Source organism: Ambystoma mexicanum, chromosome 10 (assembly GCF_040938575.1).
Source record: "Ambystoma mexicanum isolate Mex_15411 chromosome 10, UKY_AmexF1_1, whole genome shotgun sequence".
Lineage (NCBI taxonomy): Eukaryota > Metazoa > Chordata > Amphibia > Caudata > Ambystomatidae > Ambystoma > Ambystoma mexicanum.
Window position 1 is genome coordinate 522,131,578 of NC_090932.1, and position 24,403 is coordinate 522,155,980.

Here is a 24,403-nt window from a genome sequence, read left to right on the forward strand (position 1 = left end):
CGCTACCTATTTACATAAAATTAACATACGGGTAGTGTGTTCATGGGTAATAAATCTACCTTCACATGTAATGCAGTTCAGAGAATATTGAGTCCATAAAGAGTCTTGAAAGAAAGCCATGGTTGTGTTGGTTGTTCTCTCCAACTCCCTGCAACAGAAACAGGATGGATGGAGTAAAGTTATCCTACCAGACATAGGAGTCCTGAATGGGCCCACAAGTCTTATATATCTCGCCTGATCGAGCCTGATCGGGTGATGAGCGTGGTATCATGTTGCAAGTGGCTTTATGGCTTAGCTTACTAACTGTAAATGCATAAGAGTAATACTCTTAGCATTTCTCAATTTTAGGGCTACACCACAATTAATGCGCCCGATCTCGGAAGCTAAGCAGTTTCGGGCCTAGTTAGTACCTGGATGGGAGACCCCCTGGGAATACCAGGTGCTGTAGGCTTTTTTGTGCTCCATGTTCAGGCAGTGAGCCATTTCTCAATTGGCTTTCAAAACTGCATGGTCTAGCCAACTAGATGCTTAAAGGTACAAATCTCAGAAGGCCCAGAGCCTACGGCCACACCACACTGAATGCGCCTGATCTCGTCTGATCTCAGAAGCTAAGCAGTGTCAGGCCTAGTTAGTACCTGGATGGGAGACCGCCTGGGAATACCAGGTGCTGTAGGCTTTTTTGTGCTCCATGTTCAGGCAGTGAGCCATTTCTCAATTGGCTTTCAAAACTGCATGGTCTAGCCAACTAGATGCTTAAAGGTACAAATCTCAGAAGGCCCAGAGCCTACGGCCACACCACACTGAATGCGCCTGATCTCATCTGATCTCAGAAGCTAAGCAGTGTCGGGCCTAGTTAGTACCTGGATGGGAGACCGCCTGGGAATACCAGCTGCTGTAGGCTTTTTTGTGCTCCATGTTCAGGCAGTGAGCCATTTCTCAATTGGCTTTCAAAACTGCATGGTCTAGCCAACTAGATGCTTAAAGGTACAAATCTCAGAAGGCCCAGAGCCTACGGCCACACCCCACTGAATGCGCCTGATCTCGTCTGATCTCAGAAGCTAAGCAGTGTCGGGCCTAGTTAGTACCTGGATGGGAGACCGCCTGGGAATACCAGGTGCTGTAGGCTTTTTTGTGCTCCATGTTCAGGCAGTGAGCCATTTCTCAATTGGCTTTCAAAACTGCATGGTCTAGCCAACTAGATGCTTAAAGGTACAAATCTCAGAAGGCCCAGAGCCTACGGCCACACCACACTGAATGCACCTGATCTCGTCTGATCTCAGAAGCTAAGCAGTGTCGGGCCTAGTTAGTACCTGGATGGGAGACCGCCTGGGAATACCAGGTGCTGTAGGCTTTTTTGTGCTCCATGTTCAGGCAGTGAGCCATTTCTCAATTGGCTTTCAAAACTGCATGGTCTAGCCAACCAGATGCTTAAAGGTACAAATCTCAGAACGCCCAGAGCCTACGGCCACACCACACTGAATGCGCCTGATCTCGTCTGCTCTCAGAAGCTAAGCAGTGTCGGGCCTAGTTAGTACCTGGATGGGAGACCGCCTGGGAATACCAGGTTCTGTAGGCTTTTTTGTGCTCTATGATTAGTAATTGTGTCACTTATCAATTTCTTTTTAAATTTGCTTATGATTCCAAAATAAATGTATCCCTTTTAATAGCGGAAATGTTGGACAACAACATGAGGGCTGGCGCTACCTATTTACATAAAATTAACATACGGGTAGTGTGTTCATGGGTGATAAATCTACCTTCACATGTAATGCAGTTCAGAGAATATTGAGTCCATAAAGAGTCTTGAAAGAAAGCCATGGTTGTGTTGGTTGTTCTCTCCAACTCCCTGCAACAGAAACAGGATGGATGGAGTAAAGTTATCCTACCAGACATAGGAGTCCTGAATGGGCCCACAAGTCTTATATATCTCGCCTGATCGAGCCTGATCGGGTGATGAGCGTGGTATCATGTTGCAAGTGGCTTTATGGCTTAGCTTACTAACTGTAAATGCATAAGAGTAATACTCTTAGCATTTCTCAACTTTAGGGCTACACCACAATGAATGCGCCCGATCTCGGAAGCTAAGCAGTTTCGGGCCTAGTTAGTACCTGGATGGGAGACCGCCTGGGAATACCAGGTGCTGTAGGCTTTTTTGTGCTCCATGTTCAGGCAGTGAGCCATTTCTCAATTGGCTTTCAAAACTGCATGGTCTAGCCAACTAGATGCTTAAAGGTACAAATCTCAGAAGCCCCAGAGCCTACGGCCACACCACACTGAATGCGCCTGATCTCGTCTGATCTCAGAAGCTAAGCAGTGTCGGGCCTCGTTAGTACCTGGATGGGAGACCGCCTGGGAATACCAGGAGCTGTAGGCTTTTTTGTGCTCCATGTTCAGGCAGTGAGCCATTTCTCAATTGGCTTTCAAAACTGCATGGTCTAGCCAACTAGATGCTTAAAGGTACAAATCTCAGAAGGCCCAGAGCCTACGGCCACACCACAGTACCTGGATGGGAGACGGCCTGGGAATACCAGGTGCTGTAGGCTTTTTTGTGCTCCATGTTCAGGCAGTGAGCCATTTCTCAATTGGCTTTCAAAACTGCATGGTCTAGCCAACTAGATGCTTAAAGGTACAAATCTCAGAAGGCCCAGAGCCTACGGCCACACCACACTGAATGCGCCTGATCTCGTCTGATCTCAGAAGCTGAGCAGTGTCGTGCCTAGTTAGTACCTGGATGGGAGACCGCCTGGGAATACCGGGTGCTGTAGGCTTTTTTGTGCTCCATGTTCAGGCAGTGAGCCATTTCTCAATTGGCTTTCAAAACTGCATGGTCTAGCCAACTAGATGCTTAAAGGTACAAATCTCAGAAGGCCCAGAGCCTACGGCGACACCACACTGAATGCGCCTGATCTCGTCTGATCTCAGAAGCTAAGCAGTGTCGGGCCTCGTTAGTACCTGGATGGGAGACCGCCTGGGAATACCAGGAGCTGTAGGCTTTTTTGTGCTCCATGTTCAGGCAGTGAGCCATTTCTCAATTGGCTTTCAAAACTGCATGGTCTAGCCAACTAGATGCTTAAAGGTACAAATCTCAGAAGGCCCAGAGCCTACGGCCACACCACAGTACCTGGATGGGAGACGGCCTGGGAATACCAGGTGCTGTAGGCTTTTTTGTGCTCCATGTTCAGGCAGTGAGCAATTTCTCTATTGGCTTTCTAAACTGCATGGTCTAGCCAACTAGATGCTTAAAGGTACAAATCTCAGAAGGCCCAGAGCCTACGGCCACACCACACTGAATGCGCCTGATCTCGTCTGATCTCAGAAGCTGAGCAGTGTCGTGCCTAGTTAGTACCTGGATGGGAGACCGCCTGGGAATACCGGGTGCTGTAGGCTTTTTTGTGCTCCATGTTCAGGCAGTGAGCCATTTCTCAATTGGCTTTCAAAACTGCATGGTCTAGCCAACTAGATGCTTAAAGGTACAAATCTCAGAAGGCCCAGAGCCTACGGCCACACCACACTGAATGCGCCTGATCTCGTCTGATCTCAGAAGCTAAGCAGTGTCGGGCCTAGTTAGTACCTGGATGGGAGACCGCCTGGGAATACCAGGTGCTGTAGGCTTTTTGTGCTCCATGTTCAGGCAGTGAGCCATTTCTCAATTGGCTTTCAAAACTGCATGGTCTAGCCAACTAGATGCTTAAAGGTACAAATCTCAGAAGGCCCAGAGCCTACGGCCACACCACACTGAATGCGCCTGATCTCTTCTGATCTCAGAAGCTAAGCAGTGTTGGGCCTAGTTAGTACCTGGATGGGAGACCGCCTGGGAATACCAGGTTCTGTAGGCTTTTTTGTGCTCTATGATTAGTAATTGTGCCACTTCTCAATTTCTTTTTAAATTTGCTTATGATTCCAAAATAAATGTATCCCTTTTAATAGCGGAAATGTTGGACAACAACATGAGGGCTGGCGCTACCTATTTACATAAAATTAACATACGGGTAGTGTGTTCATGGGTAATAAATCTACCTTCACATGTAATGCAGTTCAGAGAATATTGAGTCCATAAAGAGTCTTGAAAGAAAGCCATGGTTGTGTTGGTTGTTCTCTCCAACTCCCTGCAACAGAAACAGGATGGATGGAGTAAAGTTATCCTACCAGACATAGGAGTCCTGAATGGGCCCACAAGTCTTATATATCTCGCCTGATCGAGCCTGATCGGGTGATGAGCGTGGTATCATGTTGCAAGTGGCTTTATGGCTTAGCTTACTAACTGTAAATGCATAAGAGTAATACTCTTAGCATTTCTCAATTTTAGGGCTACACCACAATGAATGCGCCCGATCTCGGAAGCTAAGCAGTTTCGGGCCTAGTTAGTACCTGGATGGGAGACCGCCTGGGAATACCAGGTGCTGTAGGCTTTTTTGTGCTCCATGTTCAGGCAGTGAGCCATTTCTCAATTGGCTTTCAAAACTGCATGGTCTAGCCAACTAGATGCTTAAAGGTACAAATCTCAGAAGGCCCAGAGCCTACGGCCACACCACACTGAATGCGCCTGATCTCGTCTGATCTCAGAAGCTAAGCAGTGTCGGGCCTGGATGGGAGACCGCCTCGGAATACCAGGTGCTGTAGGCTTTTTTGTGCTCCATGTTCAGGCAGTGAGCCATTTCTCAATTGGCTTTCAAAACTGCATGGTCTAGCCAACTAGATGCTTAAAGGTACAAATCTCAGAAGGCCCAGAGCCTACGGCCACACCACACTGAATGCGCCTGATCTCGTCTGATCTCAGAAGCTAAGCAGTGTCGGGCCTAGTTAGTACCTGGATGGGAGACCGCCTGGGAATACCAGGTGCTGTAGGCTTTTTTGTGCTCCATGTTCAGGCAGTGAGCCATTTCTCAATTGGCTTTCAAAACTGCATGGTCTAGCCAACTAGATGCTTAAAGGTACAAATCTCAGAAGGCCCAGAGCCTACGGCCACACCACACTGAATGCGCCTGATCTCGTCTGATCTCAGAAGCTAAGCAGTGTCGGGCCTAGTTAGTACCTGGATGGGAGACCGCCTGGGAATACCAGGTGCTGTAGGCTTTTTTGTGCTCCATGTTCAGGCAGTGAGCCATTTCTCAATTGGCTTTCAAAACTGCATGGTCTAGCCAACTAGATGCTTAAAGGTACAAATCTCAGAAGGCCCAGAGCCTACGGCCACACCACACTGAATGCACCTGATCTCGTCTGATCTCAGAAGCTAAGCAGTGTCGGGCCTAGTTAGTACCTGGATGGGAGACGCCTGGGAATACCAGGTTCTGTAGGCTTTTTTGTGCTCTATGATTAGTAATTGTGCCGCTTCTCAATTTCTTTTTAAATTTGCTTATGATTCCAAAATAAATGTATCCCTTTTAATAGCGGAAATGTTGGACAACAACATGAGGGCTGGCGCTACCTATTTACATAAAATTAACATACGGGTAGTGTGTTCATGGGTAATAAATCTACCTTCACATGTAATGCAGTTCAGAGAATATTGAGTCCATAAAGAGTCTTGAAAGAAAGCCATGGTTGTGTTGGTTGTTCTCTCCAACTCCCTGCAACAGAAACAGGATGGATGGAGTAAAGTTATCCTACCAGACATAGGAGTCCTGAATGGGCCCACAAGTCTTATATATCTCGCCTGATCGAGCCTGATCCAGCGCTGATCGGGTGATGAGCGTGGTATCATGTTGCAAGTGGCTTTATGGCTTAGCTTACTAACTGTAAATGCATAAGAGTAATACTCTTAGCATTTCTCAATTTTAGGGCTACACCACAATGAATGCGCCAGATCTCGGAAGCTAAGCAGTTTCGGGCCTAGTTAGTACCTGGATGGGAGACCGCCTGGGAATACCAGGTGCTGTAGGCTTTTTTGTGCTCCATGTTCAGGCAGTGAGCCATTTCTCAATTGGCTTTCAAAACTGCATGGTCTAGCCAACTAGATGCTTAAAGGTACAAATCTCAGAAGGCCCAGAGCCTACGGCCACACCACACTGAATGCGCCTGATCTCGTCTGATCTCAGAGGCTAAGCAGTGTCGGGCCTAGTTAGTACCTGGATGGGAGACCGCCTGGGAATACCAGGTGCTGTAGGCTTTTTTGTGCTCCATGTTCAGGCAGTGAGCCATTTCTCAATTGGCTTTCAAAACTGCATGGTCTAGCCAACTAGATGCTTAAAGGTACAAATCTCAGAAGGCCCAGAGCCTACGGCCACACCACACTGAATGCGTCTGATCTCAGAAGCTAAGCAGTGTCGGGCCTAGTTAGTACCTGGATGGGAGACGGCCTGGGAATACCAGGTGCTGTAGGCTTTTTTGTGCTCCATGTTCAGGCAGTGAGCCATTTCTCAATTGGCTTTCAAAACTGCATGGTCTAGCCAACTAGATGCTTAAAGGTACAAATTTCAGAAAGCCCAGAGCCTACGGCCACACCACACTGAATGCACCTGATCTCAGAAGCAAAGCAGTGTCGGGCCTAGTTAGTACCTGGATGGGAGACCGCCTGGGAATACCAGGTGCTGTAGGCTTTTTTGTGCTCCATGTTCAGGCAGTGAGCCATTTCTCAATTGGCTTTCAAAACTGCATGGTCTAGCCAACTAGATGCTTAAAGGTACAAATCTCAAAAGGCCCAGAGCCTACGGCCACACCACACTGAATGCGTCTGATCTCAGAAGCTAAGCAGTGTCGGGCCTAGTTAGTACCTGGATGGGAGACGGCCTGGGAATACCAGGTGCTGTAGGCTTTTTTGTGCTCCATGTTCAGGCAGTGAGCCATTTCTCAATTGGCTTTCAAAACTACATGGTCTAGCCAACTAGATGCTTAAAGGTACAAATCTCAGAAGGCCCAGAGCCTACGGCCACACCACACTGAATGCGCCTGATCTCGTCTGATCTCAGAAGCTAAGCAGTGTCGGGCCTAGTTAGTACCTGGATGGGAGACCGCCTGGGACTACCAGGTTCTGTAGGCTTTTTTGTGTTCTATGATTAGTAATTGTGCCACTTCTCAATTTCTTTTTAAATTTGCTTATGATTCCAAAATAAATGTATCCCTTTTAATAGCGGAAATGTTGGACAACAACATGAGGGCTGGCGCTACCTATTTACATAAAATTAACATACGGGTAGTGTGTTCATGGGTAATAAATCTACCTTCACATGTAATGCAGTTCAGAGAATATTGAGTCCATAAAGAGTCTTGAAAGAAAGCCATGGTTGTGTTGGTTGTTCTCTCCAACTCCCTGCAACAGAAACAGGATGGATGGAGTAAAGTTATCCTACCAGACATAGGAGTCCTGAATGGGCCCACAGGTCTTATATATCTCGCCTGATCGAGCCTGATCGGGTCATGAGCGTGGTATCATGTTGCAAGTGGCTTTATGGCTTAGCTTACTAACTGTAAATGCATAAGAGTAATACTCTTAGCATTTCTCAATTTTAGGGCTACACCACAATGAATGCGCCCGATCTCGGAAGCTAAGCAGTTTCGGGCCTAGTTAGTACCTGGATGGGAGACCGCCTGGGAATACCAGGTGCTGTAGGCTTTTTTGTGCTCCATGTTCAGGCAGTGAGCCATTTCTCAATTGGCTTTCAAAACTGCATGGTCTAGCCAACTAGATGCTTAAAGGTACAAATCTCAGAAGGCCCACAGCCTACGGCCACACCACACTGAATGCGCCTGATCTCGTCTGATCTCAGAAGCTAAGCAGTTTTGGGCCTAGTTAGTACCTGGATGGGAGACCGCCTGGGAATACAATGTGCTGTAGGCTTTTTTGTGCTCCATGTTCAGGCAGTGAGCCATTTCTCAATTGGCTTTCAAAACTGCATGGTCTAGCCAACTAGATGCTTAAAGGTAGAAATCTCAGAAGGCCCAGAGCCTACGGCCACACCACACTGAATGCGCCTGATCTTGTCTGATCTCAGAAGCTAAGCAGTGTCGGGCCTAGTTAGTACCTGGATGGGAGACCGCCTGGGAATACCAGGTGCTGTAGGCTTTTTTGTGCTCCATGTTCAGGCAGTGAGCCATTTCTCAATTGGCTTTCAAAACTGCATGGTCTAGCCAACTAGATGCTTAAAGGTACAAATCTCAGAAGGCCAAGAGCCTAGGGCCACACCACACTGAATGTGCCTGATCTTGTCTGATCTCAGAAGCTAAGCAGTGTCAGGCCTAGTTAGTACCTGGATGGGAGACCGCCTGGGAATACCAGGTGCTGTAGGCTTTTTTGTGCTCCATGTTCAGGCAGTGAGCCATTTCTCAATTGGCTTTCAAAACTGCATGGTCTAGCCAACTAGATGCTTAAAGGTACAAATCTCAGAAGGCCCAGAGCCTACGGCCACACCACACTGAATGCGTCTGATCTCAGAAGCTAAGCAGTGTCGGGCCTAGTTAGTACCTGGATGGGAGACAGCCTGGGAATACCAGGTGCTGTAGGCTTTTTTGTGCTCCATGTTCAGGCAGTGAGCCATTTCTCAATTGGCTTTCAAAACTGCATGGTCTAGCCAACTAGATGCTTAAAGGTACAAATCTCAGAAGGCCCAGAGCCTACGGCCACACCACACTGAATGCGTCTGATCTCAGAAGCTAAGCAGTGTCGGGCCTAGTTAGTACCTGGATGGGAGACGGCCTGGGAATACCAGGTGCTGTAGGCTTTTTTGTGCTCCATGTTCAGGCAGTGAGCCATTTCTCAATTGGCTTTCAAAACTGCATGGTCTAGCCAACTAGATGCTTAAAGGTACAAATTTTAGAAAGCCCAGAGCCTACGGCCACACCACACTGAATGCACCTGATCTCAGAAGCAAAGCAGTGTCGGGCCTAGTTAGTACCTGGATGGGAGACCGCCTGGGAATACCAGGTGCTGTAGGCTTTTTTGTGCTCCATGTTCAGGCAGTGAGCCATTTCTCAATTGGCTTTCAAAACTGCATGGTCTAGCCAACTAGATGCTTAAAGGTACAAATCTCAAAAGGCCCAGAGCCTACGGCCACACCACACTGAATGCGTCTGATCTCAGAAGCTAAGCAGTGTCGGGCCTAGTTAGTACCTGGATGGGAGACGGCCTGGGAATACCAGGTGCTGTAGGCTTTTTTGTGCTCCATGTTCAGGCAGTGAGCCATTTCTCAATTGGCTTTCAAAACTACATGGTCTAGCCAACTAGATGCTTAAAGGTACAAATCTCAGAAGGCCCAGAGCCTACGGCCACACCACACTGAATGCGCCTGATCTCGTCTGATCTCAGAAGCTAAGCAGTGTCGGGCCTAGTTAGTACCTGGATGGGAGACCGCCTGGGACTACCAGGTTCTGTAGGCTTTTTTGTGTTCTATGATTAGTAATTGTGCCACTTCTCAATTTCTTTTTAAATTTGCTTATGATTCCAAAATAAATGTATCCCTTTTAATAGCGGAAATGTTGGACAACAACATGAGGGCTGGCGCTACCTATTTACATAAAATTAACATACGGGTAGTGTGTTCATGGGTAATAAATCTACCTTCACATGTAATGCAGTTCAGAGAATATTGAGTCCATAAAGAGTCTTGAAAGAAAGCCATGGTTGTGTTGGTTGTTCTCTCCAACTCCCTGCAACAGAAACAGGATGGATGGAGTAAAGTTATCCTACCAGACATAGGAGTCCTGAATGGGCCCACAGGTCTTATATATCTCGCCTGATCGAGCCTGATCGGGTCATGAGCGTGGTATCATGTTGCAAGTGGCTTTATGGCTTAGCTTACTAACTGTAAATGCATAAGAGTAATACTCTTAGCATTTCTCAATTTTAGGGCTACACCACAATGAATGCGCCCGATCTCGGAAGCTAAGCAGTTTCGGGCCTAGTTAGTACCTGGATGGGAGACCGCCTGGGAATACCAGGTGCTGTAGGCTTTTTTGTGCTCCATGTTCAGGCAGTGAGCCATTTCTCAATTGGCTTTCAAAACTGCATGGTCTAGCCAACTAGATGCTTAAAGGTACAAATCTCAGAAGGCCCAGAGCCTACGGCCACACCACACTGAATGCGCCTGATCTCGTCTGATCTCAGAAGCTAAGCAGTTTTGGGCCTAGTTAGTACCTGGATGGGAGACCGCCTGGGAATACAATGTGCTGTAGGCTTTTTTGTGCTCCATGTTCAGGCAGTGAGCCATTTCTCAATTGGCTTTCAAAACTGCATGGTCTAGCCAACTAGATGCTTAAAGGTACAAATCTCAGAAGGCCCAGAGCCTACGGCCACACCACACTGAATGCGCCTGATCTTGTCTGATCTCAGAAGCTAAGCAGTGTCGGGCCTAGTTAGTACCTGGATGGGAGACCGCCTGGGAATACCAGGTGCTGTAGGCTTTTTTGTGCTCCATGTTCAGGCAGTGAGCCATTTCTCAATTGGCTTTCAAAACTGCATGGTCTAGCCAACTAGATGCTTAAAGGTACAAATCTCAGAAGGCCCAGAGCCTAGGGCCACACCACACTGAATGTGCCTGATCTTGTCTGATCTCAGAAGCTAAGCAGTGTCAGGCCTAGTTAGTACCTGGATGGGAGACCGCCTGGGAATACCAGGTGCTGTAGGCTTTTTTGTGCTCCATGTTCAGGCAGTGAGCCATTTCTCAATTGGCTTTCAAAACTGCATGGTCTAGCCAACTAGATGCTTAAAGGTACAAATCTCAGAAGGCCCAGAGCCTACGGCCACACCACACTGAATGCGCCTGATCTCGTCTGATCTCAGAAGCTAAGCAGTGTCGGGCCTAGTTAGTACCTGGATGGGAAACCGCCTGGGAATAGCAGGTTCTGTAGGCTTTTTTGTGCTCTATGATTAGTAATTGTGCCACTTCTCAATTTCTTTTTAAATTTGCTTATGATTCCAAAATAAATGTATCCCTTTTAATAGCGGAAATGTTGGACAACAACATGAGGGCTGGCGCTACCTATTTACATAAAATTAACATACGGGTAGTGTGTTCATGGGTAATAAATCTACCTTCACATGTAATGCAGTTCAGAGAATATTGAGTCCATAAAGAGGCTTGAAAGAAAGCCATGGTTGTGTTGGTTGTTCTCTCCAACTCCCTGCAACAGAAACAGGATGGATGGAGTAAAGTTATCCAACCAGACATAGGAGTCCTGAATGGGCCCACAAGTCTTATATATCTCGCCTGATCGAGCCTGATCCAGCGCTGATCGGGGGATGAGCGTGGTATCATGTTGCAAGTGGCTTTATGGCTTAGCTTACTAACTGTAAATGCATAAGAGTAATACTCTTAGCATTTCTCAATTTTAGGGCTACACCACAATGAATGCGCCAGATCTCGGAAGCTAAGCAGTTTCGGGCCTAGTTAGTACCTGGATGGGAGACCGCCTGGGAATACCAGGTGCTGTAGGCTTTTTTGTGCTCCATGTTCAGGCAGTGAGCCATTTCTCAATTGGCTTTCAAAACTGCATGGTCTAGCCAACTAGATGCTTAAAGGTACAAATCTCAGAAGGCCCAGAGCCTACGGCCACACCACACTGAATGCGCCTGATCTCGTCTGATCTCAGAAGCTAAGCAGTGTCGGGCCTAGTTAGTACCTGGATGGGAGACCGCCTGGGAATACCAGGTGCTGTAGGCTTTTTTGTGCTCCATGTTCAGGCAGTGAGCCATTTCTCAATTGGCTTTCAAAACTGCATGGTCTAGCCAACTAGATGCTTAAAGGTACAAATTTCAGAAGGCCCAGAGCCTACGGCCACACCACACTGAATGCGCCTGATCTCGTCTGATCTCAGAAGCTAAGCAGTGTCGGGCCTAGTTAGTACCTGGATGGGAGACAGCCTGGGAATACCAGGTGCTGTAGGCTTTTTTGTGCTCCATGTTCAGGCAGTGAGCCATTTCTCAATTGGCTTTCAAAACTGCATGGTCTAGCCAACTAGATGCTTAAAGGTACAAATCTCAGAAGCCCCAGAGCCTACGGCCACACCACACTGAATGCGTCTGATCTCAGAAGCTAAGCAGTGTCGGGCCTAGTTAGTACCTGGATGGGAGACGGCCTGGGAATACCAGGTGCTGTAGGCTTTTTTGTGCTCCATGTTCAGGCAGTGAGCCATTTCTCAATTGGCTTTCAAAACTGCATGGTCTAGCCAACTAGATGCTTAAAGGTACAAATCTCAGAAGGCCCAGAGCCTACGGCCACACCACACTGAATGCGCCTGATCTCGTCTGATTTCAGAAGCTAAGCAGTGTCGGGCCTAGTTAGTACCTGGATGGGAGACCGCCTGGGAATACCAGGTTCTGTAGGCTTTTTTTGTGCTCTATGATTAGTAATTGTGCCACTTCTCAATTTCTTTTTAAATTTGCTTATGATTCCAAAATAAATGTATCCCTTTTAATAGCGGAAATGTTGGACAACAACATGAGGGCTGGCGCTACCTATTTACATAAAATTAACATTCGGGTAGTGTGTTCATGGGTAATAAATCTACCTTCACATGTAATGCAGTTCAGAGAATATTGAGTCCATAAAGAGTCTTGAAAGAAAGCCATGGTTGTGTTGGTTGTTCTCTCCAACTCCCTGCAACAGAAACAGGATGGATGGAGTAAAGTTATCCTACCAGACATAGGAGTCCTGAATGGGCCCACAAGTCTTATATATCTCGCCTGATCGAGCCTGATTGGGTGATGAGCGTGGTATCATGTTGCAAGTGGCTTTATGGCTTAGCTTACTAACTGTAAATGCATAAGAGTAATACTCTTAGCATTTCTCAATTTTAGGGCTACACCACAATGATTGCGCCCGATCTCGGAAGCTAAGCAGTTTCGGGCCTAGTTCGTACCTGGATGGGAGACCGCCTGGGAATACCAGGTGCTGTAGGCTTTTTTTTGCTCCATGTTCAGGCAGTGAGCCATTTCTCAATTGGCTTTCAAAACTGCATGGTCTAGCCAACTAGATGCTTAAAGGTACAAATCTCATAAGGCCCAGAGCCTACGGCCACACCACACTGATCTCAGGAAGCTAAGCAGTGTCGGGCCTAGTTTGTACCTGGATGGGAGACCGCCTGGGAATACCAGGTGCTGTAGGCTTTTTTGTGCTCCATGTTCAGGCAGTGAGCCATTTCTCAATTGGCTTTCAAAACTGCATGGTCTAGCCAACTAGATGCTTAAAGGTACAAATCTCAGAAGGCCCAGAGCCTACGGCCACACCACACTGAATGCGCCTGATCTCGTCTGATCTCAGAGGCTAAGCAGTGTCGGGCCTAGTTAGTACCTGGATGGGAGACCGCCTGGGAATACCAGGTGCTGTAGGCTTTTTTGTGCTCCATGTTCAGGCAGTGAGCCATTTCTCAATTGGCTTTCAAAACTGCATGGTCTAGCCAACTAGATGCTTAAAGGTACAAATCTCAGACGGCCCAGAGCCTACGGCCACACCACACTGAATGCGTCTGATCTCAGAAGCTAAGCAGTGTCGGGCCTAGTTAGTACCTGGATGGGAGACGGCCTGGGAATACCAGGTGCTGTAGGCTTTTTTGTGCTCCATGTTCAGGCAGTGAGCCATTTCTCAATTGGCTTTCAAAACTGCATGGTCTAGCCAACTAGATGCTTAAAGGTACAAATCTCAGAAGGCCCAGAGCCTACGGCCACACCACACTGAATGCGTCTGATCTCAGAAGCTAAGCAGTGTCGGGCCTAGTTAGTACCTGGATGGGAGACCGCCTGGGACTACCAGGTTCTGTAGGCTTTTTTGTGCTCTATGATTAGTAATTGTGCCACTTCTCAATTTCTTTTTAAATTTGCTTATGATTCCAAAATAAATGTATCCCTTTTAATAGCGGAAATGTTGGACAACAACATGAGGGCTGGCGCTACCTATTTACATAAAATTAACATAAGGGTAGTGTGTTCATGGGTAATAAATCTACCTTCACATGTAATGCAGTTCAGAGAATATTGAGTCCATAAAGAGTCTTGAAAGAAAGCCATGGTTGTGTTGGTTGTTCTCTCCAACTCCCTGCAACAGAAACAGGATGGATGGAGTAAAGTTATCCTACCAGACATAGGAGTCCTGAATGGGCCCACAGGTCTTATATATCTCGCCTGATCGAGCCTGATCGGGTCATGAGCGTGGTATCATGTTGCAAGTGGCTTTATGGCTTAGCTTACTAACTGTAAATGCATAAGAGTAATACTCTTAGCATTTCTCAATTTTAGGGCTACACCACAATGAATGCGCCCGATCTCGGAAGCTAAGCAGTTTCAGGCCTAGTTAGTACCTGGATGGGAGACCGCCTGGGAATACCAGGTGCTGTAGGCTTTTTTGTGCTCCATGTTCAGGCAGTGAGCCATTTCTCAATTGGCTTTCAAAACTGCATGGTCTAGCCAACTAGATGCTTAAAGGTACAAATCTCAGAAGGCCCAGAGCCTACGGCCACACCACACTGAATGCGCCTGATCTCGTCTGATCTCAGAAGCTAAGCAGTTTTGGGCCTAGTTAGTACCTGGATGGGAGACCGCCTGGGAATACCAGGTGCTGTAGACTTTTTTGTGCTCCATGTTCAGGCAGTGAGCCATTTCTCAATTGGCTTTCAAAACTGCATGGTCTAGCCAACTAGATGCTTAAAGGTACAAATCTCAGAAGGCCCAGAGCCTACGGCCACACCACACTGAATGCGTCTGATCTCAGAAGCTAAGCAGTGTCGGGCCTAGTTAGTACCTGGATGGGAGACCGCCTGTGAATACCAGGTGCTGTAGGCTTTTTTGTGCTCCATGTTCAGGCAGTGAGCCATTTCTCAATTGGCTTTCAAAACTGCATGGTCTAGCCAACTAGATGCTTAAAGGTACAAATCTCAGAAGGCCCAGAGCCTACGGCCACACCACACTGAATGCGTCTGATCTCAGAAGCTAAGCAGTGTCGGGCCTAGTTAGTACCTGGATGGGAGACCGCCTGGGAATACCAGGTTCTGTGGGCTTTTTTGTGCTCTATGATTAGTAATTGTGCCACTTCTCAATTTCTTTTTAAATTTGCTTATGATTCCAAAATAAATGTATCCCTTTTAATAGCGGAAATGTTGGACAACAACATGAGGGCTGGCGCTACCTATTTACATCAAATTAACATACGGGTAGTGTGTTCATGGGTGATAAATCTACCTTCACATGTAATGCAGTTCAGAGAATATTGAGTCCATAAAGAGTCTTGAAAGAAAGCCATGGTTGTGTTGGTTGTTCTCTCCAACTCCCTGCAACAGAAACAGGATGGATGGAGTAAAGTTATCCTACCAGACATAGGAGTCCTGAATGGGCCCACAAGTCTTATATATCTCGCCTGATCGAGCCTGATCGGGTGATGAGCGTGGTATCATGTTGCAAGTGGCTTTATGGCTTAGCTTACTAACTGTAAATGCATAAGAGTAATACTCTTAGCATTTCTCAATTTTAGGGCTACACCACAATGAATGCGCCCGATCTCGGAAGCTAAGCAGTTTCGGGCCTAGTTAGTACCTGGATGGGAGACCGCCTGGGAATACCAGGTGCTGTAGGCTTTTTTGTGCTCCATGTTCAGGCAGTGAGCCATTTCTCAATTGGCTTTCAAAACTGCATGGTCTAGCCAACTAGATGCTTAAAGGTACAAATCTCAGAAGGCCCAGAGCCTACGGCCACACCACACTGAATGCGCCTGATCTCGTCTGATCTCAGAGGCTAAGCAGTGTCGGGCCTAGTTAGTACCTGGATGGGAGACCGCCTGGGAATACCAGGTGCTGTAGGCTTTTTTGTGCTCCATGTTCAGGCAGTGAGCCATTTCTCAATTGGCTTTCAAAACTGCATGGTCTAGCCAACTAGATGCTTAAAGGTACAAATCTCAGACGGCCCAGAGCCTACGGCCACACCACACTGAATGCGTCTGATCTCAGAAGCTAAGCAGTGTCGGGCCTAGTTAGTACCTGGATGGGAGACGGCCTGGGAATACCAGGTGCTGTAGGCTTTTTTGTGCTCCATGTTCAGGCAGTGAGCCATTTCTCAATTGGCTTTCAAAACTGCATGGTCTAGCCAACTAGATGCTTAAAGGTACAAATCTCAGAAGGCCCAGAGCCTACGGCCACACCACACTGAATGCGTCTGATCTCAGAAGCTAAGCAGTGTCGGGCCTAGTTAGTACCTGGATGGGAGACCGCCTGGGACTACCAGGTTCTGTAGGCTTTTTTGTGCTCTATGATTAGTAATTGTGCCACTTCTCAATTTCTTTTTAAATTTGCTTATGATTCCAAAATAAATGTATCCCTTTTAATAGCGGAAATGTTGGACAACAACATGAGGGCTGGCGCTACCTATTTACATAAAATTAACATACGGGTAGTGTGTTCATGGGTAATAAATCTACCTTCACATGTAATGCAGTTCAGAGAATATTGAGTCCATAAAGAGTCTTGAAAGAAAGCCATGGTTGTGTTGGTTGTTCTCTCCAACTCCCTGCAACAGAAACAGGATGGATGGAGTAAAGTTATCCTACCAGACATAGGAGTCCTGAATGGGCCCACAGGTCTTATATATCTCGCCTGATCGAGCCTGATCGGGTCATGAGCGTGGTATCATGTTGCAAGTGGCTTAATGGCTTAGCTTACTAACTGTAAATGCATAAGAGTAATACTCTTAGCATTTCTCAATTTTAGGGCTACACCACAATGAATGCGCCCGATCTCGGAAGCTAAGCAGTTTCGGGCCTAGTTAGTACCTGGATGGGAGACCGCCTGGGAATACCAGGTGCTGTAGGCTTTTTTGTGCTCCATGTTCAGGCAGTGAGCCATTTCTCAATTGGCTTTCAAAACTGCATGGTCTAGCCAACTAGATGCTTAAAGGTACAAATCTCAGAAGGCCTAGAGCCTACGGCCACACCACACTGAATGCGCCTGATCTCGTCTGATCTCAGAAGCTAAGCAGTTTTGGGCCTAGTTAGTACCTGGATGGGAGACCGCCTGGGAATACCAGGTGCTGTAGACTTTTTTGTGCTCCATGTTCAGGCAGTGAGCCATTTCTCAATTGGCTTTCAAAACTGTATGGTCTAGCCAACTAGATGCTTAAAGGTACAAATCTCAGAAGGCCCAGAGCCTACGGCCACACCACACTGAATGCGTCTGATCTCAGAAGCTAAGCAGTGTCGGGCCTAGTTAGTACCTGGATGGGAGACCGCCTGGGAATACCAGGTGCTGTAGGCTTTTTTGTGCTCCATGTTCAGGCAGTGAGCCATTTCTCAATTGGCTTTCAAAACTGCATGGTCTAGCCAACTAGATGCTTAAAGGTACAAATCTCAGAAGGCCCAGAGCCTACGGCCACACCACACTGAATGCGCCTGATCTAGTCTGATCTCAGAAGCTAAGCAGTGTCGGGCCTAGTTAGTACCTGGATGGGAGACCGCCTGGGAATACCAGGTGCTGTAGGCTTTTTTGTGCTCCATGTTCAGGCAGTGAGCCATTTCTCAATTGGCTTTCAAAACTGCATGGTCTAGCCAACTAGATGCTTAAAGGTACAAATCTCAGAACGCCCAGAGCCTACGGCCACACCACACTGAATGCGCCTGATCTCGTCTGATCTCAGAAGCTAAGCAGTGTCGGGCCTAGTTAGTACCTGGATGGGAGACCGCCTGGGAATACCAGGTTCTGTAGGCTTTTTTGTGCTCTATGATTAGTAATTGTGCCACTTCTCAATTTCTTTTTAAATTTAGTTATGATTCCAAAATAAATGTATCCCTTTTAATAGCGGAAATGTTGGACAACAACATGAGGGCTGGCGCTACCTATTTACATAAAATTAACATACGGGTAGTGTGTTCATGGGTAATAAATCTACCTTCACATGTAATGCAGTTCAGAGAATATTGAGTCCATAAAGAGTCTTGAAAGAAAGCCATGGTTGTGTTGGTTGTTCTCTCCAACTCCCTGCAACAGAAACAGGATGGATGGAGTAAAGTTATCCTACCAGACATAGGAGTCCTGAATGGGCCCACAAGTCTTATATATCTCGCCTGATCGAGCCTGATTGGGTGATGAGCGTGGTATCATGTTGCAAGTGGCTTTATGGCTTAGCTTACTAACTGTAAATGCATAAGAGTAATACTCTTAGCATTTCTCAATTTTAGGGCTACACCACAATGAATGCGCCCGATCTCGGAAGCTAAGCAGTTTCGGGCCTAGTTAGTACCTGGATGGGAGACCGCCTGGGAATACCAGGTGCTGTATGCCTTTTTTTGCTCCATGTTCAGGCAGTGAGCCATTTCTCAATTGGCTTTCAAAACTGCATGGTCTAGCCAACTAGATGCTTAAAGGTACAAATCTCATAAGGCCCAGAGCCTACGGCCACACCACACTGAATGCGTCTGATCTCAGAAGCTAAGCAGTGTCGGGCCTAGTTAGTACCTGGATGGGAGACCGCCTGGGAATACCAGGTGCTGTAGGCTTTTTTGTGCTCCATGTTCAGGCAGTGAGCCATTTCTCAATTGGCTTTCAAAACTGCATGGTCTAGCCAACTAGATGCTTAAAGGTACAAATCTCAGAAGGCCCAGAGCCTACGGCCACACCACACTGAATGTGCCTGATCTCGTATGATCTCAGAAGCTAAGCAGTGTCGGGCCTAGTTAGTACCTGGATGGGAGACCGCCTGGGAATACCAGGTTCTGTAGGCTTTTTTGTGCTCTATGATTAGTAATTGTGCCACTTCTCAATTTCTTTTTAAATTTGCTTATGATTCCAAAATAAATGTATCCCTTTTAAAAGCGGAAATGTTGGACAACAACATGAGGGCTGGCGCTACCTATTTACATAAAATTAACATACGGGTAGTGTGTTCATGGGTAATAAATCTACCTTCACATGTAATGCAGTTCAGAGAATATTGAGTCCATAAAGAGTCTTGAAAGAAAGCCATGGTTGTGTTGGTTGTTCTCTCCAACTCCCTGCAACAGAAACAGGATGGATGGAGTAAAGTTATCCAACCAGACATAGGAGTCCTGAATGGGCCCACAAGTCTTATATATCTCGCCTGATCGGGTGATGAGCGTGGTATCATGTTGCAAGTGGCTTTATGGCTTAGCTTACTAACTGTAAATGCATAAGAGTAACACTCTTAGCATTTCTCAATTTTAGGGCTACACCACAATGAATGCGCCCGATCTCGGAAGCTAAGCAGTTTCGGGCCTAGTTAGTACCTGGATGGGAGACCGCCTGGGAATACCAGGTGCTGTAGGCTTTTTTGTGCTCCATGTTCAGGCAGTGAGCCATTTCTCAATTGGCTTTCAAAACTGCATGGTCTAGCCAACTAGATGCTTAAAGGTACAAATCTCAGAAGGCCCAGAGCCTACGGCCACACCACACTGAATGCGTCTGATCTCAGAAGCTAAGCAGTGTCGGGCCTAGTTAGTACCTGGATGGGAGACCGCCTGGGAATACCAGGTGCTGTAGGCTTTTTTGTGCTCCATGTTCAGGCAGTGAGCCATTTCTCAATTGGCTTTCAAAACTGCATGGTCTAGCCAACTAGATGCTTAAAGGTACACATCTCAGAAGGCCCAGAGCCTACGGCCACACCACACTGAATGCGCCTGATCTCAGAAGCTAAGCAGTGTCAGGGCTAGTTAGTACCTGGATGGGAGACCGCCTGGGAATACCAGGTGCTGTAGGGTTTTTTGTGCTCCATGTTCAGGCAGTGAGCCATTTCTCAATTGGCTTTCAAAACTGCATGGTCTAGCCAACTAGATGCTTAAAGGTACAAATCTCAGAAGGCCCAGAGCCTACGGCCACACCACACTGAATGCGCCTGATCTCAGAAGCTAAGCAGTGTCAGGCCTAGTTAGTACCTGGATGGGAGACCGCCTGGGAATACCAGGTGCTGTAGGGTTTTTTGTGCTCCATGTTCAGGCAGTGAGCCATTTCTCAATTGGCTTTCAAAACTGCATGGTCTAGCCAACTAGATGCTTAAAGGTACAAATCTCAGAAGGCCCAGAGCCTACGGCCACACCACACTGAATGCGTCTGATCTCAGAAGCTAAGCAGTGTCGGGCCTAGTTAGTACCTGGATGGGAGACCGCCTGGGAATACCAGGTGCTGTAGGCTTTTTTGTGCTCCATGTTCAGGCAGTGAGCCATTTCTCAATTGGCTTTCAAAACTGCATGGTCTAGCCAACTAGATGCTTAAAGGTACGAATCTCAGAAGGCCCACAGCCTACGGCCATACCACACTGAATGCGCCTGATCTCGTCTGATCTCAGAAGCTAAGCAGTGTCGGGCCTAGTTAGTACCTGGATGGGAGACCGCCTGGGAATACCAGGTGCTGTAGGCTTTTTTGTGCTCCATGTTCAGGCAGTGAGCCATTTCTCAATTGGCTTTCAAAACTGCATGGTCTAGCCAACTAGATGCTTAAAGGTACAAATCTCAGAAGGCCCAGAGCCTACGGCCACACCACACTGAATGCGCCTGATCTCGTCTGATCTCAGAAGCTAAGCAGTGTCAGGCCTAGTTAGTACCTGGATGGGAGACCGCCTGGGAATACCAGGTGCTGTAGGCTTTTTTGTGCTCCATGTTCAGGCAGTGAGCCATTTCTCAATTGGCTTTCAAAACTGCATGGTCTAGCCAACTAGATGCTTAAAGGTACAAATCTCAGAAGGCCCAGAGCCTACGGCCACACCACACTGAATGCATCTGATCTCAGAAGCTAAGCAGTGTCGGGCCTAGTTAGTACCTGGATGGGAGACAGCCTGGGAATACCAGGTGCTGTAGGCTTTTTTGTGCTCCATGTTCAGGCAGTGAGCCATTTCTCAATTGGCTTTCAAAACTGCATGGTCTAGCCAACTAGATGCTTAAAGGTACAAATCTCAGAAGGCCCAGCCTAGTTAGTACCTGGATGGGAGACAGCCTGCGAATACCAGGTGCTGTAGGCTTTTTTGTGCTCCATGTTCAGGCAGTGAGCCATTTCTCAATTGGCTTTCAAAACTGCATGGTCTAGCCAACTAGATGCTTAAAGGTACAAATCTCAGAAGGCCCAGAGCCTACGGCCACACCACACTGAATGCGCCTGATCTCGTCTGATCTCAGAAGCTTAGCAGTGTCGGGCCTAGTTAGTACCTGGATGGGAGACCGCCTGGGAATACCAGGTGCTGTAGGCTTTTTTGTGCTCCATGTTCAGGCAGTGAGCCATTTCTCAATTGGCTTTCAAAACTGCATGGTCTAGCCAACCAGATGCTTAAAGGTACAAATCTCAGAACGCCCAGAGCCTACGGCCACACCACACTGAATGCGCCTGATCTCGTCTGCTCTCAGAAGCTAAGCAGTGTCGGGCCTAGTTAGTACCTGGATGGGAGACCGCCTGGGAATACCAGGTTCTGTAGGCTTTTTTGTGCTCTATGATTAGTAATTGTGCCACTTCTCAATTTCTTTTAAAATTTAGTTATGATTCCAAAATAAATGTATCCCTTTTAATAGCGGAAATGTTGGACAACAACATGAGGGCTGGCGCTACCTATTTACATAAAATTAACATACGGGTAGTGTGTTCATGGGTAATAAATCTACCTTCACATGTAATGCAGTTCAGAGAATATTGAGTCCATAAAGAGTCTTGAAAGAAAGCCATGGTTGTGTTGGTTGTTCTCTCCAACTCCCTGCAACAGAAACAGGATGGATGGAGTAAAGTTATCCTACCAGACATAGGAGTCCTGAATGGGCCCACAAGTCTTATATATCTCGCCTGATCGGGTGATGAGCGTGGTATCATGTTGCAATTGGCTTTATGGCTTAGCTTACTAACTGTAAATGCAAAAGAGTAATACTCTTAGCATTTCTCAATTTTAGGGCTACACCACAATGAATGCGACCGATCTCGGAAGCTAAGCAGTTTCGGGCCTAGTTAGTACCTGGATGGGAGACCGCCTGGGAATACCAGGTGCTGTATGCCTTTTTTTGCTCCATGTTCAGGCAGTGAGCCATTTCTCAATTGGCTTTCAAAACTGCATGGTCTAGCCAACTAGATGCTTAAAGGTACAAATCTCATAAGGCCCAGAGCCTACGGCCACACCACACTGAATGCGTCTGATCTCAGAAGCTAAGCAGTGTCGGGCCTAGTTAGTACCTGGATGGGAGACCGCCTGGGAATACCAGGTGCTGTAGGCTTTTTTGTGCTCCATGTTCAGGCAGTGAGCCATTTCTCAATTGGCTTTCAAAACTGCATGGTCTAGCCAACTAGATGCTTAAAGGTACAAATCTCAGAAGGCCCAGAGCCTACGGCCACACCGCACTGAATGTGCCTGATCTCGTATGATCTCAGAAGCTAAGCAGTGTCGGGCCTAGTTAGTACCTGGATGGGAGACCGCCTGGGAATACCAGGTTCTGTAGACTTTTTTGTGCTCTATGATTAGTAATTGTGCCACTTCTCAATTTCTTTTTAAATTTGCTTATGATTCCAAAATAAATGTATCCCTTTTAAAAGCGGAAATGTTGGACAACAACATGAGGGCTGGCGCTACCTATTTACATAAAATTAACATACGGGTAGTGTGTTCATGGGTAATAAATCTACCTTCACATGTAATGCAGTTCAGAGAATATTGAGTCCATAAAGAGTCTTGAAAGAAAGCCATGGTTGTGTTGGTTGTTCTCTCCAACTCCCTGCAACAGAAACAGGATGGATGGAGTAAAGTTATCCAACCAGACATAGGAGTCCTGAATGGGCCCACAAGTCTTATATATCTCGCCTGATCGAGCCTGATCGGGTGATGAGCGTGGTATCATGTTGCAAGTGGCTTTATGGCTTAGCTTACTAACTGTAAATGCATAAGAGTAATACTCTTAGCATTTCTCAATTTTAGGGCTACACCACAAGGAATGCGCCCGATCTCGGAAGCTAAGCAGTTTCGGGCCTAGTTAGTACCTGGATGGGAGACCGCCTGGGAATACCAGGTGCTGTAGGCTTTTTTGTGCTCCATGTTCAGGCAGTGAGCCATTTCTCAATTGGCTTTCAAAACTGCATGGTCTAGCCAACTAGATGCTTAAAGGTACAAATCTCAGAAGGCCCAGAGCCTACGGCCACACCACACTGAATGCGCCTGATCTCGTCTGATCTCAGAAGCTAAGCAGTGTCGGGCCTAGTTAGTACCTGGATGGGAGACCGCCTGGGAATACCAGGTGCTGTAGGCTTTTTTGTGCTCCATGTTCAGGCAGTGAGCCATTTCTCAATTGGCTTTCAAAACTGCATGGTCTAGCCAACTAGATGCTTAAAGGTACAAATCTCAGAAGGCCCAGAGCCTACGGCCACACCACACTGAATGCGCCTGATCTCAGAAGCTAAGCAGTGTCAGGCCTAGTTAGTACCTGGATGGGAGACCGCCTGGGAATACCAGGTGCTGTAGGGTTTTTTGTGCTCCATGTTCAGGCAGTGAGCCATTTCTCAATTGGCTTTCAAAACTGCATGGTCTAGCCAACTAGATGCTTAAAGGTACAAATCTCAGAAGGCCCAGAGCCTACGGCCACACCACACTGAATGCGCCTGATCTCAGAAGCTAAGCAGTGTCGGGCCTAGTTAGTACCTGGATGGGAGACCGCCTGGGAATACCAGGTGCTGTAGGCTTTTTTGTGCTCCATGTTCAGGCAGTGAGCCATTTCTCAATTGGCTTTCAAAACTGCATGGTCTAGCCAACTAGATGCTTAAAGGTACAAATCTCAGAAGGCCCAGAGCCTACGGCCACACCACACTGAATGTGCCTGATCTCGTCTGATCTCAGAAGTTAAGCAGTGTCGGGCCTAGTTAGTACCTGGATGGGAGACCACCTGGGAATACCAGGTGCTGTAGGCTTTTTTGTGCTCCATGTTCAGGCAGTGAGCCATTTCTCAATTGGCTTTCAAAACTGCATGGTCTAGCCAACTAGATGCTTAAAGGTACAAATCTCAGAACGCCCAGAGCCTACGGCCACACCACACTGAATGCGTCTGATCTCAGAAGCTAAGCAGTGTCGGGCCTAGTTAGTACCTGGATGGGAGACCGCCTGGGAATACCAGGTTCTGTAGGCTTTTTTGTGCTCTATGATTAGTAATTGTGCCACTTCTCAATTTCTTTTTAAATTTGCTTATGATTCCAAAATAAATGTATCCCTTTTAATAGCGGAAATGTTGGACAACAACATGAGGGCTGGCGCTACCTATTTACATAAAATTAACATACGGGTAGTGTGTTCATGGGTAATAAATCTACCTTCACATGTAATGCAGTTCAGAGAATATTGAGTCCATAAAGAGTCTTGAAAGAAAGCCATGGTTGTGTTGGTTGTTCTCTCCAACTCCCTGCAACAGAAACAGGATGGATGGAGTAAAGTTATCCTACCAGACATAGGAGTCCTGAATGGGCCCACAAGTCTTATATATCTCGCCTGATCGAGCCTGATTGGGTGATGAGCGTGGTATCATGTTGCAAGTGGCTTTATGGC

General features: G+C 47.1%; 38 non-coding genes and 36 pseudogenes across 38 annotated transcripts; all 74 read left to right on the plus strand.

The window, feature by feature from the left end:
* Positions 1-557: 557 nt before the first annotated feature.
* Positions 558-676, plus strand: LOC138493798 (5S ribosomal RNA). The gene has a single exon (XR_011276788.1). It is a non-coding gene; the product is annotated as a 5S ribosomal RNA (ribosomal RNA).
* Positions 677-782: 106 nt separating this feature from the next.
* Positions 783-901, plus strand: LOC138494006 (5S ribosomal RNA). Its single transcript, XR_011276976.1, has one exon. It is a non-coding gene; the product is annotated as a 5S ribosomal RNA (ribosomal RNA).
* Positions 902-1,007: 106 nt separating this feature from the next.
* LOC138497103 (5S ribosomal RNA) lies at positions 1,008-1,126 on the plus strand. The gene has a single exon (XR_011278524.1). It is a non-coding gene; the product is annotated as a 5S ribosomal RNA (ribosomal RNA).
* Positions 1,127-1,232: 106 nt separating this feature from the next.
* On the plus strand, positions 1,233-1,351 carry LOC138493942 (5S ribosomal RNA). The gene has a single exon (XR_011276918.1). It is a non-coding gene; the product is annotated as a 5S ribosomal RNA (ribosomal RNA).
* A 106-nt stretch (positions 1,352-1,457) lies between these two features.
* On the plus strand, positions 1,458-1,576 carry LOC138494347 (5S ribosomal RNA). The gene has a single exon (XR_011277285.1). It is a non-coding gene; the product is annotated as a 5S ribosomal RNA (ribosomal RNA).
* A 679-nt stretch (positions 1,577-2,255) lies between these two features.
* LOC138494041 (5S ribosomal RNA) lies at positions 2,256-2,374 on the plus strand. Its single transcript, XR_011277008.1, has one exon. It is a non-coding gene; the product is annotated as a 5S ribosomal RNA (ribosomal RNA).
* A 275-nt stretch (positions 2,375-2,649) lies between these two features.
* On the plus strand, positions 2,650-2,768 carry LOC138494613 (5S ribosomal RNA). Its single transcript, XR_011277527.1, has one exon. It is a non-coding gene; the product is annotated as a 5S ribosomal RNA (ribosomal RNA).
* A 106-nt stretch (positions 2,769-2,874) lies between these two features.
* LOC138494275 (5S ribosomal RNA) lies at positions 2,875-2,993 on the plus strand. The gene has a single exon (XR_011277220.1). It is a non-coding gene; the product is annotated as a 5S ribosomal RNA (ribosomal RNA).
* A 275-nt stretch (positions 2,994-3,268) lies between these two features.
* LOC138494614 (5S ribosomal RNA) lies at positions 3,269-3,387 on the plus strand. Its single transcript, XR_011277528.1, has one exon. It is a non-coding gene; the product is annotated as a 5S ribosomal RNA (ribosomal RNA).
* Positions 3,388-3,493: 106 nt separating this feature from the next.
* Positions 3,494-3,612, plus strand: LOC138496411 (5S ribosomal RNA). Its single transcript, XR_011277925.1, has one exon. It is a non-coding gene; the product is annotated as a 5S ribosomal RNA (ribosomal RNA).
* Positions 3,613-3,717: 105 nt separating this feature from the next.
* On the plus strand, positions 3,718-3,836 carry LOC138494014 (5S ribosomal RNA). The gene has a single exon (XR_011276983.1). It is a non-coding gene; the product is annotated as a 5S ribosomal RNA (ribosomal RNA).
* A 464-nt stretch (positions 3,837-4,300) lies between these two features.
* LOC138496073 (5S ribosomal RNA) lies at positions 4,301-4,409 on the plus strand (annotated as a pseudogene).
* A 106-nt stretch (positions 4,410-4,515) lies between these two features.
* LOC138495597 (5S ribosomal RNA) lies at positions 4,516-4,623 on the plus strand (annotated as a pseudogene).
* Positions 4,624-4,729: 106 nt separating this feature from the next.
* LOC138496423 (5S ribosomal RNA) lies at positions 4,730-4,848 on the plus strand. Its single transcript, XR_011277936.1, has one exon. It is a non-coding gene; the product is annotated as a 5S ribosomal RNA (ribosomal RNA).
* A 106-nt stretch (positions 4,849-4,954) lies between these two features.
* Positions 4,955-5,073, plus strand: LOC138496435 (5S ribosomal RNA). The gene has a single exon (XR_011277947.1). It is a non-coding gene; the product is annotated as a 5S ribosomal RNA (ribosomal RNA).
* Positions 5,074-5,179: 106 nt separating this feature from the next.
* On the plus strand, positions 5,180-5,297 carry LOC138494619 (5S ribosomal RNA). The gene has a single exon (XR_011277532.1). It is a non-coding gene; the product is annotated as a 5S ribosomal RNA (ribosomal RNA).
* A 690-nt stretch (positions 5,298-5,987) lies between these two features.
* LOC138493658 (5S ribosomal RNA) lies at positions 5,988-6,106 on the plus strand. The gene has a single exon (XR_011276661.1). It is a non-coding gene; the product is annotated as a 5S ribosomal RNA (ribosomal RNA).
* Positions 6,107-6,212: 106 nt separating this feature from the next.
* On the plus strand, positions 6,213-6,321 carry LOC138495387 (5S ribosomal RNA; annotated as a pseudogene).
* Positions 6,322-6,427: 106 nt separating this feature from the next.
* LOC138494853 (5S ribosomal RNA) lies at positions 6,428-6,536 on the plus strand (annotated as a pseudogene).
* A 106-nt stretch (positions 6,537-6,642) lies between these two features.
* Positions 6,643-6,751, plus strand: LOC138495388 (5S ribosomal RNA; annotated as a pseudogene).
* Positions 6,752-6,857: 106 nt separating this feature from the next.
* On the plus strand, positions 6,858-6,976 carry LOC138494520 (5S ribosomal RNA). Its single transcript, XR_011277442.1, has one exon. It is a non-coding gene; the product is annotated as a 5S ribosomal RNA (ribosomal RNA).
* A 464-nt stretch (positions 6,977-7,440) lies between these two features.
* Positions 7,441-7,549, plus strand: LOC138496075 (5S ribosomal RNA; annotated as a pseudogene).
* A 106-nt stretch (positions 7,550-7,655) lies between these two features.
* On the plus strand, positions 7,656-7,774 carry LOC138494544 (5S ribosomal RNA). The gene has a single exon (XR_011277464.1). It is a non-coding gene; the product is annotated as a 5S ribosomal RNA (ribosomal RNA).
* A 106-nt stretch (positions 7,775-7,880) lies between these two features.
* Positions 7,881-7,999, plus strand: LOC138493730 (5S ribosomal RNA). Its single transcript, XR_011276726.1, has one exon. It is a non-coding gene; the product is annotated as a 5S ribosomal RNA (ribosomal RNA).
* Positions 8,000-8,105: 106 nt separating this feature from the next.
* Positions 8,106-8,224, plus strand: LOC138494741 (5S ribosomal RNA; annotated as a pseudogene).
* Positions 8,225-8,330: 106 nt separating this feature from the next.
* LOC138495427 (5S ribosomal RNA) lies at positions 8,331-8,439 on the plus strand (annotated as a pseudogene).
* Positions 8,440-8,545: 106 nt separating this feature from the next.
* On the plus strand, positions 8,546-8,654 carry LOC138495389 (5S ribosomal RNA; annotated as a pseudogene).
* A 106-nt stretch (positions 8,655-8,760) lies between these two features.
* LOC138494855 (5S ribosomal RNA) lies at positions 8,761-8,869 on the plus strand (annotated as a pseudogene).
* A 106-nt stretch (positions 8,870-8,975) lies between these two features.
* Positions 8,976-9,084, plus strand: LOC138495390 (5S ribosomal RNA; annotated as a pseudogene).
* A 106-nt stretch (positions 9,085-9,190) lies between these two features.
* LOC138494521 (5S ribosomal RNA) lies at positions 9,191-9,309 on the plus strand. The gene has a single exon (XR_011277443.1). It is a non-coding gene; the product is annotated as a 5S ribosomal RNA (ribosomal RNA).
* Positions 9,310-9,773: 464 nt separating this feature from the next.
* Positions 9,774-9,882, plus strand: LOC138496076 (5S ribosomal RNA; annotated as a pseudogene).
* Positions 9,883-9,988: 106 nt separating this feature from the next.
* LOC138494545 (5S ribosomal RNA) lies at positions 9,989-10,107 on the plus strand. Its single transcript, XR_011277465.1, has one exon. It is a non-coding gene; the product is annotated as a 5S ribosomal RNA (ribosomal RNA).
* A 106-nt stretch (positions 10,108-10,213) lies between these two features.
* On the plus strand, positions 10,214-10,332 carry LOC138493731 (5S ribosomal RNA). The gene has a single exon (XR_011276727.1). It is a non-coding gene; the product is annotated as a 5S ribosomal RNA (ribosomal RNA).
* A 106-nt stretch (positions 10,333-10,438) lies between these two features.
* LOC138494742 (5S ribosomal RNA) lies at positions 10,439-10,557 on the plus strand (annotated as a pseudogene).
* A 106-nt stretch (positions 10,558-10,663) lies between these two features.
* Positions 10,664-10,782, plus strand: LOC138494484 (5S ribosomal RNA). Its single transcript, XR_011277410.1, has one exon. It is a non-coding gene; the product is annotated as a 5S ribosomal RNA (ribosomal RNA).
* Positions 10,783-11,472: 690 nt separating this feature from the next.
* On the plus strand, positions 11,473-11,591 carry LOC138496447 (5S ribosomal RNA). The gene has a single exon (XR_011277958.1). It is a non-coding gene; the product is annotated as a 5S ribosomal RNA (ribosomal RNA).
* Positions 11,592-11,697: 106 nt separating this feature from the next.
* LOC138494137 (5S ribosomal RNA) lies at positions 11,698-11,816 on the plus strand. Its single transcript, XR_011277094.1, has one exon. It is a non-coding gene; the product is annotated as a 5S ribosomal RNA (ribosomal RNA).
* A 106-nt stretch (positions 11,817-11,922) lies between these two features.
* On the plus strand, positions 11,923-12,031 carry LOC138495392 (5S ribosomal RNA; annotated as a pseudogene).
* Positions 12,032-12,137: 106 nt separating this feature from the next.
* LOC138494325 (5S ribosomal RNA) lies at positions 12,138-12,256 on the plus strand. Its single transcript, XR_011277265.1, has one exon. It is a non-coding gene; the product is annotated as a 5S ribosomal RNA (ribosomal RNA).
* An 886-nt stretch (positions 12,257-13,142) lies between these two features.
* LOC138493660 (5S ribosomal RNA) lies at positions 13,143-13,261 on the plus strand. The gene has a single exon (XR_011276662.1). It is a non-coding gene; the product is annotated as a 5S ribosomal RNA (ribosomal RNA).
* A 106-nt stretch (positions 13,262-13,367) lies between these two features.
* Positions 13,368-13,476, plus strand: LOC138495393 (5S ribosomal RNA; annotated as a pseudogene).
* A 106-nt stretch (positions 13,477-13,582) lies between these two features.
* LOC138495524 (5S ribosomal RNA) lies at positions 13,583-13,691 on the plus strand (annotated as a pseudogene).
* A 679-nt stretch (positions 13,692-14,370) lies between these two features.
* Positions 14,371-14,489, plus strand: LOC138494163 (5S ribosomal RNA). The gene has a single exon (XR_011277118.1). It is a non-coding gene; the product is annotated as a 5S ribosomal RNA (ribosomal RNA).
* A 106-nt stretch (positions 14,490-14,595) lies between these two features.
* On the plus strand, positions 14,596-14,704 carry LOC138495212 (5S ribosomal RNA; annotated as a pseudogene).
* Positions 14,705-14,810: 106 nt separating this feature from the next.
* On the plus strand, positions 14,811-14,919 carry LOC138495436 (5S ribosomal RNA; annotated as a pseudogene).
* Positions 14,920-15,383: 464 nt separating this feature from the next.
* Positions 15,384-15,492, plus strand: LOC138496077 (5S ribosomal RNA; annotated as a pseudogene).
* A 106-nt stretch (positions 15,493-15,598) lies between these two features.
* On the plus strand, positions 15,599-15,717 carry LOC138493661 (5S ribosomal RNA). Its single transcript, XR_011276663.1, has one exon. It is a non-coding gene; the product is annotated as a 5S ribosomal RNA (ribosomal RNA).
* A 106-nt stretch (positions 15,718-15,823) lies between these two features.
* On the plus strand, positions 15,824-15,932 carry LOC138495395 (5S ribosomal RNA; annotated as a pseudogene).
* A 106-nt stretch (positions 15,933-16,038) lies between these two features.
* On the plus strand, positions 16,039-16,147 carry LOC138495525 (5S ribosomal RNA; annotated as a pseudogene).
* Positions 16,148-16,611: 464 nt separating this feature from the next.
* On the plus strand, positions 16,612-16,720 carry LOC138496078 (5S ribosomal RNA; annotated as a pseudogene).
* A 106-nt stretch (positions 16,721-16,826) lies between these two features.
* On the plus strand, positions 16,827-16,945 carry LOC138494164 (5S ribosomal RNA). The gene has a single exon (XR_011277119.1). It is a non-coding gene; the product is annotated as a 5S ribosomal RNA (ribosomal RNA).
* Positions 16,946-17,051: 106 nt separating this feature from the next.
* On the plus strand, positions 17,052-17,160 carry LOC138495082 (5S ribosomal RNA; annotated as a pseudogene).
* Positions 17,161-17,266: 106 nt separating this feature from the next.
* Positions 17,267-17,385, plus strand: LOC138493931 (5S ribosomal RNA). Its single transcript, XR_011276908.1, has one exon. It is a non-coding gene; the product is annotated as a 5S ribosomal RNA (ribosomal RNA).
* Positions 17,386-17,491: 106 nt separating this feature from the next.
* Positions 17,492-17,610, plus strand: LOC138493910 (5S ribosomal RNA). Its single transcript, XR_011276889.1, has one exon. It is a non-coding gene; the product is annotated as a 5S ribosomal RNA (ribosomal RNA).
* A 464-nt stretch (positions 17,611-18,074) lies between these two features.
* LOC138496110 (5S ribosomal RNA) lies at positions 18,075-18,183 on the plus strand (annotated as a pseudogene).
* Positions 18,184-18,289: 106 nt separating this feature from the next.
* Positions 18,290-18,398, plus strand: LOC138495083 (5S ribosomal RNA; annotated as a pseudogene).
* Positions 18,399-18,504: 106 nt separating this feature from the next.
* Positions 18,505-18,623, plus strand: LOC138494405 (5S ribosomal RNA). Its single transcript, XR_011277338.1, has one exon. It is a non-coding gene; the product is annotated as a 5S ribosomal RNA (ribosomal RNA).
* Positions 18,624-19,077: 454 nt separating this feature from the next.
* Positions 19,078-19,186, plus strand: LOC138496079 (5S ribosomal RNA; annotated as a pseudogene).
* A 106-nt stretch (positions 19,187-19,292) lies between these two features.
* On the plus strand, positions 19,293-19,401 carry LOC138495084 (5S ribosomal RNA; annotated as a pseudogene).
* Positions 19,402-19,507: 106 nt separating this feature from the next.
* LOC138495519 (5S ribosomal RNA) lies at positions 19,508-19,616 on the plus strand (annotated as a pseudogene).
* Positions 19,617-19,722: 106 nt separating this feature from the next.
* On the plus strand, positions 19,723-19,831 carry LOC138495309 (5S ribosomal RNA; annotated as a pseudogene).
* A 106-nt stretch (positions 19,832-19,937) lies between these two features.
* On the plus strand, positions 19,938-20,046 carry LOC138495085 (5S ribosomal RNA; annotated as a pseudogene).
* Positions 20,047-20,152: 106 nt separating this feature from the next.
* On the plus strand, positions 20,153-20,271 carry LOC138497043 (5S ribosomal RNA). Its single transcript, XR_011278470.1, has one exon. It is a non-coding gene; the product is annotated as a 5S ribosomal RNA (ribosomal RNA).
* Positions 20,272-20,377: 106 nt separating this feature from the next.
* LOC138493799 (5S ribosomal RNA) lies at positions 20,378-20,496 on the plus strand. The gene has a single exon (XR_011276789.1). It is a non-coding gene; the product is annotated as a 5S ribosomal RNA (ribosomal RNA).
* Positions 20,497-20,602: 106 nt separating this feature from the next.
* On the plus strand, positions 20,603-20,711 carry LOC138495303 (5S ribosomal RNA; annotated as a pseudogene).
* Positions 20,712-20,975: 264 nt separating this feature from the next.
* LOC138493943 (5S ribosomal RNA) lies at positions 20,976-21,094 on the plus strand. The gene has a single exon (XR_011276919.1). It is a non-coding gene; the product is annotated as a 5S ribosomal RNA (ribosomal RNA).
* A 106-nt stretch (positions 21,095-21,200) lies between these two features.
* On the plus strand, positions 21,201-21,319 carry LOC138494348 (5S ribosomal RNA). The gene has a single exon (XR_011277286.1). It is a non-coding gene; the product is annotated as a 5S ribosomal RNA (ribosomal RNA).
* Positions 21,320-21,988: 669 nt separating this feature from the next.
* On the plus strand, positions 21,989-22,097 carry LOC138495087 (5S ribosomal RNA; annotated as a pseudogene).
* A 106-nt stretch (positions 22,098-22,203) lies between these two features.
* On the plus strand, positions 22,204-22,322 carry LOC138494649 (5S ribosomal RNA; annotated as a pseudogene).
* Positions 22,323-23,001: 679 nt separating this feature from the next.
* On the plus strand, positions 23,002-23,120 carry LOC138496459 (5S ribosomal RNA). The gene has a single exon (XR_011277969.1). It is a non-coding gene; the product is annotated as a 5S ribosomal RNA (ribosomal RNA).
* Positions 23,121-23,226: 106 nt separating this feature from the next.
* Positions 23,227-23,335, plus strand: LOC138495310 (5S ribosomal RNA; annotated as a pseudogene).
* A 106-nt stretch (positions 23,336-23,441) lies between these two features.
* Positions 23,442-23,550, plus strand: LOC138494819 (5S ribosomal RNA; annotated as a pseudogene).
* Positions 23,551-23,656: 106 nt separating this feature from the next.
* LOC138497018 (5S ribosomal RNA) lies at positions 23,657-23,775 on the plus strand. Its single transcript, XR_011278448.1, has one exon. It is a non-coding gene; the product is annotated as a 5S ribosomal RNA (ribosomal RNA).
* Positions 23,776-23,881: 106 nt separating this feature from the next.
* On the plus strand, positions 23,882-23,990 carry LOC138495297 (5S ribosomal RNA; annotated as a pseudogene).
* The last annotated feature ends 413 nt before the right edge of the window (positions 23,991-24,403 follow it).